Source organism: Botryllus schlosseri, chromosome 9 (assembly GCF_051294905.1).
Source record: "Botryllus schlosseri isolate E-star chromosome 9, Bs_hap1, whole genome shotgun sequence".
In the NCBI taxonomy this organism is placed as follows: Eukaryota; Metazoa; Chordata; class Ascidiacea; order Stolidobranchia; family Styelidae; genus Botryllus; species Botryllus schlosseri.
This window is the reverse complement of record NC_137244.1, coordinates 14257106-14271410: the sequence shown is the minus strand read 5'-3', so window position 1 is coordinate 14271410 and position 14305 is coordinate 14257106. Positions and strand designations below refer to the sequence as shown.

At 41.6% G+C, this 14305-nt stretch overlaps 1 protein-coding gene and 1 long non-coding RNA gene across 3 annotated transcripts in view; one reads left to right on the top strand and one right to left on the bottom strand.

Annotated features, from left to right (window-relative positions):
* The window catches only part of LOC145447207 (magnesium transporter MRS2 homolog, mitochondrial-like), a 167256-nt gene that overhangs the window by 78303 nt on the left and 74648 nt on the right, over positions 1-14305 (top strand). The window lies entirely within an intron of this gene.
* On the bottom strand, positions 934-1281 carry LOC145446175 (uncharacterized). Its single transcript, XR_013917221.1, has 2 exons — positions 1214-1281; positions 934-1179 (listed from the first exon to the last, which is right to left on the bottom strand). It is a non-coding gene; the product is annotated as an uncharacterized LOC145446175 (long non-coding RNA).

Here is a 14305-nt window from a genome sequence, read left to right as displayed (position 1 = left end):
TCATACATGTCAAAACGCAACCGCCAACATCTGTTTTTCAAAATCGCACAGCTCAAAGACTTGAGTTAGAACACGATCGGTCATTTGTCACGACTAAACTGTCTTCATGTAGAACCGAGTGAGCGATCCCTATACCTGTAACGCTATCATGTCGCGTCTATATCAGCTACCGTGTCGCCGCGGTCTATACCCGAAAGTACGAATCATCGCCGCATCCATAAGAATAACGATATATATTGATACATATTCAAAACCGCGCGAGAGATGCCTATACCGGAAAGGGCGATTCATGGCCGCACCCATAAGAACACATGGCGAATCACCAGAGACTCCGTAAGAATATACGACAGGCGAATCAGGGTAACCCTAAAAAGAGGGACCGCGGACACTGCGGAAAACGCGGAACTCGCGGAAACGGCCCCTAAAACGCGGAAACTGCGGAAAATGCGGGAAACCTCGATTCCTAAAGCGCTGAAACAAGAGGAAAACGCGGAACGCGGAACAGTCGGTCATTGACCTCTATAGATCACAAAGTAGCCACTAAAACGAGGAAACAGAGGAAAAGGCGGAACGCGGGACAGTCGGTCATTGACATTTGTGGATCTCATAGAGGAACTCTAAAGTCTAAAACGACGAAACTGCGGGACACCAATGTTAGAGTGAGGCGAAGTAGAACTCATAAATGGCAGAGAACTGTTGATGGCGCTTCTTCGTTTTACAATACAAAATTTTATAAACGTCAAAATAAATTGTTTTTTCCTTGAGAGAGACGGACTAGGGTTGGCGGAGGGGGTATATTAGGGTTGAGGAGAGGGGAGATATTAGGGTTGGGGGAGACGGGGATGTTAGGGTTAGGAGGGTTAGGGTTAGGTTAGGATTAGGGTTAGGTTAGGGTTATGATTAGGGGTAGGGTAGGTGGGATATTAGGGTTAGGGGAGGTGGAATATTAGGGTTAGGGGAGGTGGGATATTAGGATTAGGGGAGGTGGGATATTAGGGTTAGGTTAGGGTTATGATTAGGGTTAGGTTAGGGTTAGGGGAGGTGGGATATCATGTCCCTAACCCTCTTCTCCAACCCTAATATCACCCCTCTCCCCAACCCTAACATCCCCCTCTCTCCAACCCTATATCCCGCCTCCCCTAACATCACCCTCTCCCTCAACCCTAATATTCACGTCCCCTAGCCCTAATATCCCACTTCACCTAACCCTAACCTAACCCTAATCATAACCCTAACCTAACCCCTAACCCTAATATCCCACCTCCCCCAACCCTAATATCCCACCTCCCCAACCCTAATATCCCACCTCCCCTAACCCTAATATCCCACCTCCCCTAACCCTAATATCCCACCTCCCCTAACCCTAATCATAACCCTAACCTAACCCTAACCCCTAACCCTAATATCCCACCTCCCCTAACCCTAATATTCCACCTCCCCTAACCCTAATATCCCACCTCCCCTAACACTAATATCCCACCTCCCCCAACCCTAATATCCCACCTCCCCCAGCCCTAATATCCCACCTCCCCAACCCTAATATCCCACCTCGATGACCGACTGTCCCACGTTCCGCTGTTTCCTCGTTTTAGTGCCTACTGTGTGATATATAAAGGTCAATGACCGACTGTTCCGCGTTCCGCGTTTCCCTCTATTTCAGCGCTTTAGGAATCGAGGTTTCCCGCTTTTTCCACAGTTTCCGCGTTTTAGGGGCCGTTTCCGCGAGTTCCGCGTTTTCCGCAGTTTCCGCGTTCCCTCCTTTTAGGGTTACCCGGCGAATCACCACCACGAGCTTTCACGGCGAATCACCACCACGGCCCATACCTGAAAGTGCGAATCACGACCGCACCCATAAGAACACATGGCGACTCACCGCCGAGAGGGGGGGTCTAAAAAGGCGCGTCACCACCGCAGCCTATACCTGAAAGTACGACTCACCGCCACGAGTTTTCACGGCACATCATCGCCGCAGCCTATATCTGGAAGGGTACTATCATCACCACATAGGCACATCATCACCACAGCCTATACCTGAAAGTACGACTCACCACCACGAGTTTTCATGGTATATCACCGACGCAGCCTATACCTGGAAGGGTACCATCATCACCGCAACCATAAGGACACATGGCACCTCACCACCACAAGGGGGGTCAAAAAGGGTACCATCACCACCACGAGTTTTCAGGCACCTCACCGCCGCACCCATAAGAGCCCCACGCACACTACGACCGATCTACTATACTACTTCCACCTGTTGTAGCAGGTTCAAGTTTTTGGCATTTTCGTCATTGCTTCGTACATGATCATTAGCTTGATATTGGTTTGGCGGGTAGCCTAAATCCCTATAAAAGCCTCGACGAAGTATCGCCTATTGAGATCAATAGCATCGGTTTCATTGTACCAGACACCATACGCACAATTCAGTGTGATTTTATGATATCAACTAATTTTCTGTAATGTTTATCTAATTTATCGCTGTTAATTATCGTTGTGGACTAATTTAATTATCTTATTTATTCCGTCATTATGCATGGGACCAATCATCAGGCCGATTTAATATATCGCAATTGCCTTAATATATCGCAATGAGATATATTAAGCCTCGAAAAGTGCGATATATTAATCTGCCGTACGGCAGGCCGTGGGGCGCTTCCTAGGCCGTGAGCAGCTGCTGGCACTTGTCATACCTTATTTTGCCTTGTTGAACATGCCTCCTGAACGCAAGTATCCCTATCAGGAGGCCTACGTTGAGCGATTCGGCATAGGCGTTGCAAGCCGTGAAATATTACCCTGCGATCAGCGAATTATACACTGCGTCCTATTTCCACCCGCTTTAAGAACGATTGGTTTCTGCGGTCAGTAAGTGTTACGACACAGTAAAGAACAAAGCAATGTAATCTATGTGAGTATAAGTGCAACTGTGATTGTGGCTACACGTGGCAAGAACGACACAACGTCTGCGGGACCGCATATAACAACATGCCTCCTAAACGCAGGTATCCATTTCAGAAGGCCTACGTTGAGCGATTCGGCATACGCGTTGCAAGCCGTGATGCCAGAGGCGTCGTTGATTCCGCTGTGTGTTCTTTCTGCCAAGTGTTTGGTCGTGAAACCCATACAACTGATGCAGCGGTTCGGAAACGCAAGAAGACCAAAGCGTTCCAAACGTTCACGAAGGACAAGTTCAACCCAGGAAACGTTCTCAAGCACATGCAACAACAGCATCCGAATAAGTGGAAGGAGTACATTCAAGCAAGAGATAATCAGGAAGCAGCGCCGGACGCTTTCAAAGAGTTCTTCTCTCAGGCTCAGCTGCAAGCGTTCTTTTTCAAGAAGGACGACGTGAACGGGAGGTTGTCCTACTCCTTTGACAAGAAGATTGTCGAGGTCATCGTCAAAGAGATGTTGTTCGACTCGACGGAAGAGTCATTGGCTGGAGACATCGCGATGCGTGCGTTCACGCCGGTGAAGAACGAAACCGGTGACGTGATATCCTACACTGTCACCATTCGAAACAAGGCACAATTCAACCATGTGCTTGATTGTGTTGCTGCAGCTCTCAGCTTTCGTCAGGTTGCAAAAGTCGTGCGATCTGATCGAGAAAATTTGGCTGCTGCTGCGAAAGTGGGCACCATATCACCGGGAGAAGCCTCGAACATGTCGCGTATTGCATGTGCCATTGGTTTGCAGACGCTGTCTGAAATCATGAAAGCTTCGTGGGCATTCTCCATTGGCTGCGATGAGTCGAACAATAAGGTTTCACAGGACTCCCACCTTGATTTGAGGATTCGATTCCCATCGGTTGTTGGATTTGAAGGCAGCGCTGAAGTCGCGAATGGGTTCCATCTTCTTGCCATAGCATTGTTTGCTCTCTCGCACACAGGGAAAGTTTATGCTGATCAATTTATCAAGCTCATGGACGCTTTGTGTAGTGATTGGCGCATGAAGTTGATTGGTTCATCAACGGATGGAGCTGGAAATATGACAGGCCATACCGCAGGGTTCTCGACCCTCGTAAGAAATGAATCTTTATGCAAGGAAGCGTTTTATCGTTTGTGGTGCCTTGCGCATCAGCTCGACCTCGTCACAAAGAAGGCAGTGACTAAACTCGACGATTGTGGTGTATTAACATTCATGAAGCCGTTGACTGAAGTTATTGGGTACCTTCGTCGCCAGAAGACTCTTATACAAAGTATGGGCAGTACGAAGTGCCCCTACTATATCACGACTCGGTGGAAATCTTTGGCGAAGGTTTCGAAATGGTTATTAGCGAATCGTGAGAGAGTATCAACTTACATGCAACAGAAGTCTTTCGCTTATAACCCTTCTTTGGCATGGTATGCAATGCTACACTCGTTCATCATTGTAGTGAACTGGTGATTGAATGGTGTTCATGTTTTGCAGGTGGCTCATTCTTCAAGTCGTGGATCATTTCTTGGCATCAATCATGATCACATTTGATGCTTTGCAACTCAGCAATGCAACTATGTCGCAGCAGATGACCAACATTGAAAGATTGGCAGATGAACTCGTCCACAGATGTGGAGTAACCGTCGACGAATTCCTCACCAACCCGAGCGACGTTGCTGAAGTTGTACCACCTGGCAATGCGATCAAGATGGGGCCCTATTCAGTCACTGCAAAGAAGTTGAAGGACTTCATCACGTGCATGGGTGTGGCAGCCTTGGAAGATTTCGAAAATCTGGCAAGTAATGCAGAAAGGAATTCAGTACTTCGATCAGTATCGGTTTTGTATCTTGTCGCTTTGAATGGAATTATGGAAATGAAGGCTGAAAGAAACTGTTATGGTCAAGAATTTGATGAAGTGCCCCCACACACACCTTTGGCCTTGATTGAAACTTCTACAGTTGACTTCGTGCATCTCGTGAGAAAGCACAAGCCTCGCATCAAGCATAGTTTCGATGACAACTTTCTCAAGAGGATCACAGATGAGCACCTTCTGTTGCAAGAGGCCGTTGCCAAGGAGCCCAGATTCAAGGCTTCGTTGCTGAAGGTGGGGAACAGTGCGTCCTTCAACAAGGTGTGGGCCACCGCTGGACAGCGTTTTGCATCCTTACGTCAGTTTGCTGCTGGTTTAGCAACGGTCATGCCCACCACATCTCGTGTGGAAGCAGACTTCTCCTTCATCAACTACCGCAAAGACGAGTTCAACTCTGCACTCTCTGATTTTTCTCTTGAAGGAGTCTTGTTTGCTCGACAAAGAAAGGACCTCGATTCGTTGTTGGCTTGTTTACACGAGTAGTGGAATATACGACATTTTCCCTTACAAAACCAGTGCTTTCAATGCTTCTGGGTGGGTTTATAAGGGGTGCGATATTTGCGATATATTAAGGGCTCTAATCTGCGATATTTTAAGTAATATATCGCAATATCGCATTGCGATATATTAAATCGGCCTGCCAATCATCTGATAACTTGACTCATGGATATTAATTTAATTAATTTGCCTATGCTCCACTATAAATAAATATACGTGAATAGTTATAGGAATACCTCGAATTTATGTCGCAATATCAACTTTTTTCATGTTAGAGGCTGGTTTGAGCTAATCTGAAATATGTAGCCCACATAAATTAAAACTTTGGAAAAATTATAACCCTTTAATCGGAGGTGGTCAGTAACAAAGTACTTCTACTTTTTTGAAGCACTCAAGTAGTTTTCCTCTACTTCTGGTGCTTACTCATGTAGATCTTTTTTTGGCTACTTCTACTTCATAATATTTTTTGAACTACTTACTTACTTTTCGCTAATTTCAGTTTGTCAAGTACAAGTAGTTTAATCCCCCAATAAGAATGATACCCTAAGGAATTTCGGGGCTGTTTTCACGTAGTACCAACATTTAATTTTCATAAAAGTAATGAATTACCCAAAATTTTCATTGCGCCTCGCACACAGTAGATATGAAATGACAATAATGTTTTAACGATTGTATCGCTAAATATAATTTAGATACCGGGTCGCGTGGTTCTGTTCACACCACATTGTATCCTATGTCAAATATTCCATCACAGTAAGTATGACCCCATAACGTTTGAAACTACCGTTTCGCAATCTGGCAATTACCTATTATACCTAGCAGCCCATGACGTGTCCTAATCTGGAAAAGTAGACTTTGACTCTTTTAACGTAATACCTGTTTTAGCAGACCACCTTTGAAACTAGAAAAGACATGAAATATATTTTCCGCTTTTTAGAAGTAGTATTTGTATTTTTCTTGTAATTACGAGTATTATACGCTGAGTTCTAATTATAGTTTCAGTTTTTTGTCTGGAGAATGCTTAATTGCTTATATTTTCCGAAAATAAAGCTATACACTATATGGCATTTTTACGATCTGTTATGTTTTTAATTAGCGTATACTAATCGCGCAAAATGTTAAAGTGGTATCCGACACAACTTCTATGTATTGCTCCTCAACTGAACTAGGGGCCTTATAATATGGGGGAGGGCGCCATGCCATGATAATCTCTAAAACGGGGTGTTCGAGTAAACAAAGGATTAGTATCGCATTTCCATATCAATACTATCATTTGCATCGCATGATGTGGACGACTGCGTTTTATGTCAAAAATTGACGCCTCCTGGGGTACATCAATATGAATCAAGCTCTCTACACCTTCCACATAGCTCCATTTGCAGCTTTTGACAGTCAATGCGACCGAATTACGATCATTTTCAAAACTACTTGCTTACTTGAGTAGATTTAAAGTCAGTCAATTATGCGTCTACTTCAAGTAGTTTTAGGTTGCCTATGTAAGAAGTACTTCTACTCGTACTTGAGTAGATTTTTTCGTCGCTACTTCTACTTCTAATTGAGTAGCTTTCTTGACTACTTTGACCAACTCTGCTTTTAATACATATTGGATTTGCGATGCGTTATTTGTGTATGTTGCTTGTTAAAGTCTAAGGCCGAACAAATGGGGATTTTTATCAAGCGCAGGTGAAAATTCGGATCGCTGTTAAGTGTATCTGAATTTATTGACTGATAACTTCGGTTAAAGATGTTTTTGTGAGACCTCATTCGCCTACTTATCCTGCTATGAGGATGTCAGTACAAATTATATCGTCAACAATACGGCGTAGTACTTGCGGTAGTAGTGTAGTCGATCGGTCGTGACCACACCCCCTTTTGCATGGGGTAGTATAGGCGGGGTCGCATGCTAACGCGAAAACCGGGGGTGGCATGCTAACGTTTTCGTCTTATGGCGGGGTGGCATGCTAACGTTTTCGTCTTACGGCGGGGGTGGCATGCTAACGTTTTCGTCTTATGGGCGGGGTGGCATGTCGCCTGGAAACCCGGGGTGGCATATCGCGCTTTTAGACCCCCCTCTCGGTCGCACATCGCCATTGGTTCTTATGGGCGGGGTCGCATGTCGCACTTTTAGATATAGGCATCTCTCGCACATCGCATGGAAAACTCGTGGTGGCATGTCTCACTTTTAGATATAGGCATCTCTCGCACATCGCACGGAAACTCGTGTTGGCATATCGTACTTTCGGGTGTAGGCATCTCTCGCACATCGTACTTTCGCATGTCGTACTTTCGCGTATAGGTTGTGTTGGTGATTGGCTATGTGTTCTTATGGTTGCGTCGGCATATCGTACTTTCGGGTGTAGGCATCTCTCGCACATCGTACTTTCGCTTGCCGTACTTTCGCGTATAGATTGTGTTGGTGATTCGCCATGTGTTCTTATGGGTGCGGTCGTGATTCGTACTTTCAGGCATCTCTCGCGCGGTGTTGAATAGTCACCAACAATAACCGAACAAAGGGAAACGTGGCTTGTTGTGAGGATTAAGCAGTGCGTGCGACAGACGGCGATTCGAATATCAACAATAGTCGCGTTCGCAAACTAACACTTCAAAAAGATGTGAAATATTTGTAAAATCCTACGATCGCTCACAAGATACCACTTCCGGCATATCAATCTATCACTCAATACACAACCGAAGTTGAATTGTAATTGAATGCGTAAATTTACCACCTCGACATCAAAATTCGAAAACAACAACTTGATGCTTTATGTTCTCACTCTAATTTCATGATAAGTGTAATAAGTGCCGAATAACATATACACCACCGGCGAGACTTGAATACCAACAAATTGTCACTTATTTCTATTCTAACCGTAATCCTTTGTGAAGTTAACGCTTATTCAAAAAGGTGTGAAATAGTTTGCAAAACCCCGCGATCACTGACAAGATAATGTCTCGGACATAACTATCTTTCACGACTTGGTGTCATAACCATACCGATCGCTCACGCGGTGAAATTTTAGTAATCAGTTTGTCACAGAACTTGATTTCGCTGGTAAGATTTAACAAGTAACGAATAACAGACCACCAATGCCGGTAACTTGAATAGCGACAACTTGTCACTTATTTCCGCTCTAACCCTAATCCTCTGTGAAGTGAACGCTTATTCAAAAGGGTGTGATATAATTTTAAAATCCGACGACCACTCACCGGATAATGCTTCAGACATAGCAATCCCTCATACCCGCTCACAAGGTAATATTTCGGTAATTAGTTTGTCCCAGAACGGTCGCAGACGGTGATTCGAAAACCAACAATTTGTCACTTGCCCGCGATCGCTATATGTTTCACGCCTCTCGAATAGTGGCTGACTTTAGTTGCGTGATAAGATCCATGAAAATATTCAATCAATGTGTTAGTTTGTCAACTTGAAATGTAACCCACTACACAAATCAAGTTGAATCGTATTTGAATGTATTGATTCGATCCAACTCAAATCCTATTAACGCGATCTGTTGAATCGAACGTAACCTGAATATTACTGACGCCGACATTCACCCGCATCGGATCATTCACACATTCCACGCCGCTGTTTTAACACTTATAGAATCAATACCAACTATCTCTAACCCGATAATATTCAAGCATTTTGGTAATTTGCCAACTTTAAATCCATTCGCGGGATGTACTAAAGGTAAATCCAAATAATCCAGAATGAAATATTTGGACTTTGACATTGCGCGAATTGAAATAGGTTTGACAAACATGACTACCAACTTTCACCCAGTCACATCTCAAGATTATACTTTGAAACAATCCTTGAAACTGACAACTCTATTCATGACTCCGTTTCCGTTTGTAAAATAGTGTTTCAGAAATACTATCGCGATATTTTAATGTGTTACTACACACAATAGAATCAGTCAATGAAATACCACCTGTTGTAAATATTTCTAACTTGACAACCACTTGTGCATACCGTGATCAAGTTGCGACGCGATGAGTTAAATCGGGATATTTCAATCTATTTGTCGAAACCTTGAACAAACTATCAGGTTATTTTTTGTTGTAATCGAGTGAACGGAAATAGTATTATGCCTCAACATTTTAACATCTTCCCATACACAAAAGAGTAAAATACAAAAAAACCTTGTCAAGTCAATCCGTTTGTAACTTACCCAACCAAAGCAAAAAGTATCCTTATGAAAAGTAGACAAGACTACGCGAGTAATCACCGCAATCCAAAATCCATAGCAAGTTCGGCTGTAGTCATATACCGCCAAATCATCTTTTTATTTGTTCAACTGTAAAAGTCGTTACTATTCTGTAAGATAAAGTAATTACTACTCGGTATATTTTATAAACCAAAGTAAATACTACTCGGTGTGCGGTTTGAGATTACCATATTACATTTTAGTATACGAGATTTGAATATCTGACCAATGTAGTTGAGAATTCATTTCTTACAATCGAACGCAGGCGTTATCTTGAAAATTTTCACGATGTAAACATATGAATTGACACATTGATTCGACATATGTAATAGTTGATCATGACTTGATTATTAAATTATTTGTGTTAATTAGACCCCGCGTTGTGGTAAATGTTATGACAACAACAAACTTTTCAGTACCAACGTTATTAACATATTAAGCTGTAAAACTATGTGTGTCTGAAATGTTCTTGATAGGAAAATTACTCCACCTTGGTAAAAATCACTCTGCGTATCGCGGATATCAGAAAATATTTCCAGTAACCAAGACTAAAGATGAAACGACAATATCGGTATTATTACATTCAACAATCAGTACAATTATTAAAATCTATCGTTGTGATAAACAGCACTAAAGATGTAATAATTCCAGTATTCATACATTGAACATCCGATACAAAAATGCTTTATTATCCCGATTCCCAACGGGTAATTGAAACGACTAAGTGTAGAATCAGTATATCACAATATCGATACTATTGAATCCAACGATTTATTGTCGGAATTTATGACAGAGAATTGAAACATATGCACTTTACAGAGTATGAAAATATCAGTTTAAGTATCGAGTACCGTTCGAAGCTAGCGATCAATTCTTAATCATTTCAGTAACTCCCCATTGTGCGTGCTAAATGTAAAATATCGCGAGGTTATACACTCTAAGACTTTGATTATTGTAAAAGTAAATTGTGATATGTTTGTTAGATGCATCCAATTCAACTAGAAGTGTCTAGTGCCCAACACTCGTAATATCAAAAAAGTACTTGCTACACTGTTATTTGCTAAACGTGTTTTGCATTGTTGTTCATTTCTAGTATTGATTGAAATTGTTCTTGAACCCTCAAATAATAATTCCCGACATGAAACCAAGCCGCTGAAAGTCGTTACCATCACGAAGATACAATATGTACGATGTTTGTCAAATGTGTCCTACCTGGCCAACAGAAAACAATTTTCACTAGCTTGGTAATGAAACCGAAGTCTCCATTCGATATTTTGTTTGTGTCAAATACTTTACAATGAACACATTTGCGTGGTTGAGCTTTACATCATCAAGCTGTTATTTGTAAATCAAGATTTCGGCAAACTTGTAAATGTGTCGTTTAACTAACCGACATTTAGTGGTTGGGGAACACACTAAAAGATACACATCCATCTCCATAATACTGCATTGATCTTAATTTCCATCATCGTGATAATCGAAGTACTTTTGTTTTGAATTCATAACAATCGGCTTTTCTATGACATGATAAACTAGAAGATTTAGAACATTGGTTGCATATCACTAAAAATAATATACCACGCATATTATTACTGTTACTCCATTCATCGGTATTTTTTCCGTTGTCGATTTTCGAACGAGTAAAATTTATTACTTGAGTTGCTCTGCTTACTATATTTAAATGTAAACTCGCCCGTCTTTCAACAACAAACAATGTTAAAAAAGTATGCAATCAAACACAACAAGTTTTACGATACTAATTATTATCCCACATAACCCATTTCTTACCGAAGACATATGAAATATATTCATGTTACACGAAAATATTCGCTCATGCTACAAACCTGTACAATGATTGGTGGTGCTTTCAAACTGTTTCGATACCTCAAGAACTTTATTGTCTGAATGGTTGGTCACGTATCTTAATAATCAAGTAGTTCAACACAGAACTAGTATTAACAGAAACACCAGAGTTGCAAAAGTTTGTATGTGTACAGTATGCGAATACCATGTGTAAGTCCAGCACAATTGTGTTATCCATCCGGGTTTAGTTATCACAATTTACGACACCGAGGTCGCCTCATCTTTCGTAAGACAACAAACCAAGGTTTCAGGATATGTCCATGTCATAGCAATAAATCAGCTACTCCAACAACAGAGTACATATGTTTTCTAGTTACGGTGCTTACATCTTACACACAAATCAATCTACTTTGCTAACGAAAAGTGCTGAGTCATCACATGGTTGTCCTCACAACAATACAACTAAAACATACTATCATACAAAATGGACGTTATAGTTTGCACACCAATGGTACATCGTACAAGTAACAAGTCTCGAGAATCCAGTTATTCAAAAAACGTGAAAGTATTTCTACACCAAGTCGTCATGTTGACGAAGACGTATATTGTAATATCATGATCGATTTGTATTCGTTGGTCACAAACTGTCACTACTCTAAATAATTATTTTTCACTCAAAGCCTACTTGTCACCATTCGTTTCATCAAGCATGAGTTCAAGAAACCTGCTACGACATGAATTGTTATTTTTATGTTGTGTAAATAGGTAATAATTAGTTTTAGTAACACTACATCAACATCATCGAGTTGTGCGAATAGATTTACATGTGGTCTTGTGGTTTTAATCGAAGTATACAGCACGGTCTAATGTAGAGTCATCTCTATTGTACAGCAACTCGGTAATCGAAATGCATTAAAATTTAAACAACGATCTTGTTTCGTCGCACCAAAAATATGTTTACTATCGCGATACTCTACACAGGCCGTGTAAATCCTTTTCACACTCGTAATAGTATACCAACAGCTACCGGCGACAACGTTTAACAATACCAACGACACTAAACATACGATACCTACCCAAGTAAAATTACCATTTTCACATGGAGGTCGGTCGTTACCCGAGTAGAAATATCATTATCCTTTGGAGATTTGTCGTTTACCCAGTGTAACAAACCCCTTTTCCTTTGGTAATCTATTTTTTCTCTGGGTAACAATCCTTTTTCACTTGGAAATATATTTTTTCTCTGGTTAACAAACCTTTTCCACTTGGAAATATATTTTTTCCCTGGGTAACAAACCTTTTTCACTTGGAAAGATATTTTTTCCCCGGGTAACAAACCTTTTTCGCTTGGAAATATATTTTTCCCTGGGTTACAAACCTTTTTCACTTGGTGGTCCGTCGTTTACCTGAGTAAAAATATCATTTTCCTTTGGGGATCTGGCGTTTACCCAGTGTAACAATACATTTTCTCTTGGTCATCTAGCTTTTCCTAGAGTAACAAAACCATTTTCATTTTGAAATCTGACAAACACACCTGACAATTTGATATTTTTGTATATTGTTACAACGGATAGCGACAAAATATACACCAACAACAACTCCAATACATTTGTGTAATCGCATATTCACTTGTGCTGATGCAACCCATCAAAATCATCGGTTACCCACATGCAATGTGCTGTTGTACATCGACGTTTATGTTTTTTGGAAAATTGGACAATAGGCTTCGATAGTTCTGTGATGTCCGGGCTCGTGCTTTGGATTTTCCAGAGTCAAAATGTCTGAATAAAACACCTCCTTGACGATGGTTGGTATGTGGATAACGGTGTTCGGAAAGCGGTTGGATTTATGTCACCCATCGCGATAACAATTCCAGGTCGTGTTTTCCCCCGCATGTTTACTATATTGTGTCTTTATTGGTCATGTATGTCTCGACATTCAGTTTGAAATCGGAAACCCCGATAAAGTATGTAACCGGATCCGGATATCAACTCTGAATCGAACAATATTCAAAGTAAACATGTTACACCCTGTGTTTCCACGAAAAAATACCATCCAGACATACGTCGCGCTTGTTTGTCCACATCAGTATACGCGTAAATGGAGGTGTGTGACATTGCATGCAATGTGTTGGTATACAAACATCGATCCACAGACATTATCATAGCCGGTAGTTTTGATGTAGATCGAATGTCATCACACCCGATAACAATACCAATAAGCCACATTGCAATGACTCTGAGTCCGCGCTATTACATCGATCTTTCGACATCGTTCACTGATTTACTCGATGGTGTTATCGCAAGATAGTCATGGTCCTATCTCCGGACAGACCACCCAGACCAATTGGATACATCGATCAATGTGTTGTCCACACCGAAGTTTTCTGCTGCAGTGTTTGACCATGGTGAACTATCGAAGTGGTGCTCGAAATGATTGCGATCAGTCTTTCAGTCACGATGCATGGATGTCGCTACTCCCACATAACGACTCCAGACAAATATCGTGAACAGTGATTATGCAAATCTCGGACTGATACTGTGATCCAATAAGGTATGTTTCTGTGGAATGAAGACTGCAATCGTACACCACAATAGAACACTACCTCGTGATTTCACACGCAATCATAAAACACACTTTCGTAAGGGTCTAGCTCGTCCGGTGACATTTCGAAACGGTCGTCGCCACAAGAGATCGGGGTTGGTCTCGTCATATCGGAGCATTTTGAAACGGTGTCGTCACAAGGCTATTGACGTCGATTCAGTTGGTCATGTCAATCCGTTTTACAAAGTACCGTTTTTCAAGTCCCTGCACCATAGTGTTACGACACAGACAAGACGCGACGGTGGAAATAATAAAACACGGAAGGCACACTTTGGTGTTATTTGACATGGATTTTACACCAGACGAACCTCACATTCGAGCGACGAATTGGAATGACCTTTGTATTATTGACGTCGAAGGGAAAGAAATGTATCGATTTATCGGATTTGTACATATCCAACAAAAA